The 1,457-nt window shown below is 41.8% G+C and overlaps 1 non-coding gene across 1 annotated transcript; it reads left to right on the top strand.

The window, feature by feature from the left end:
- The first annotated feature begins 543 nt into the window (after positions 1-543).
- LOC133037556 (small nucleolar RNA R71) lies at positions 544-650 on the top strand. The gene has a single exon (XR_009687644.1). It is a non-coding gene; the product is annotated as a small nucleolar RNA R71 (small nucleolar RNA).
- The last annotated feature ends 807 nt before the right edge of the window (positions 651-1,457 follow it).

The following is a 1,457-nucleotide window of genomic DNA, read 5'->3' as shown; positions in this document are numbered from 1 at the left end:
ATAAATTGAAGCAGTAAATCTGTTTGCAAACTAGAATTTCCACCAGAGGCTTGTTGCTGATTAAACTGTTGGTTCTGATTCTGGTTCTGATTTCGTTGCTGATAGAACCCACTGTTTCTTCGGTTATTACCCTGGTTGAACCCATAATTGTTGTTGTTGTTCTGTGAAAAATTTCCAATGGCCTTAGCTTCATCCATTGGCAAATCATCCACATCTGCTTGACACTCTGAAAAGTGATGACTTCCTCCACATAACTCACAAACAATTTGGGCTTGTTTAGCTTGCCCTGCAATTATTTTTGTCAATGCCTCAACCTGAGCTGTTAACTTTGTGATGGCATCAACTTCTAACACACCAGCTACCTTCTTAGATTGACTCCTTTCAGTTGGCCACTGCTGATTGTTTAGAGCCATCTCCTCCAATAGATCATACGCCTCATTAGCACTCTTTCTCATAAAAGCTCCGCCCGCTGCTGCATCTATTAGAGTTCTAGTGTTACCAACCAACCCGTTGTAGAAGTTGTGAACCAGCATCCACTTTTCTATACCGTGATGAGGACACTTCCTGATCAGATCTTTAAACCTCTCCCAAGCCTCATGGAGAGATTCATTATCTTGTTGGCAGAAGTTGTTGATTTCTCCTCTCAGCTTTGCAGACTTGGCTGGAGGAAAGAACTTTGACAAGAATTTTGTTGCCAGATCATTCCAGGTGGCAATAGAGTTGGGTGGCAAGGAGTTTAACCAACTCTTGGCTCGTTCTCTGAGCGAGAATGGAAACAGTCTCAGTCGAATGGCATCATCGCTAACTCCATTAACTTTAAAAGTTTCACAAAGTTCCATGAAGTTAGAGAGATGCAGATTAGGATCTTCAGAAGGGAGGCCACCAAACTGCACTGAAGACTGCACCATTTGAAGGATGGCAGGTTTAATCTCAAAGTTGTTCGCATCCACTGCCGGTGGCCTGATACATGACTGCACTCCCGTCAGAGTAGGGAGAATGTAATCTCTCAAGCTACGGCCATTAGCTTGATCTTCCACGGCGCCTCCATTATTACCGTTATTACCCCCATTGTTTCCAGCATTATTGTTCACATTGGCAGCCATAATTTCTGATGTTTCAGCAGTTGCTGAAACTCTTTCTTGCCTCTTGTTCTTTCGATTCCTCCTGCAAGTTTTCTCGATTTCAGGATCAACTGGTAATATGACTGCTTGTCCTTGACGGCGCATACACTTAGGAATCCTAAAATGAATCACGAAAATATTGCAAGAAAAAGGTTAGAAACTTAGCAAGAGAACATATACCAAAGCAGAAGTTAGTATAATTTTATGTAATATTAATCTTTAAACAATTCCCCGACAACGGCGCCAAAAACTTGTTGCTATAATTTATAAACACTATGCAAGTATACGCAATCAAGTAGTAAAACTCACACAGGTGAGGTCGATCCCACAGGGAAT

The sequence above is a fragment of the Cannabis sativa genome, chromosome 4 (assembly GCF_029168945.1).
Source record: "Cannabis sativa cultivar Pink pepper isolate KNU-18-1 chromosome 4, ASM2916894v1, whole genome shotgun sequence".
Lineage (NCBI taxonomy): Eukaryota > Viridiplantae > Streptophyta > Magnoliopsida > Rosales > Cannabaceae > Cannabis > Cannabis sativa.
The sequence above is the reverse complement of the archived record's forward strand: the minus strand, read 5'-3'. Positions and strand labels throughout refer to the sequence as shown.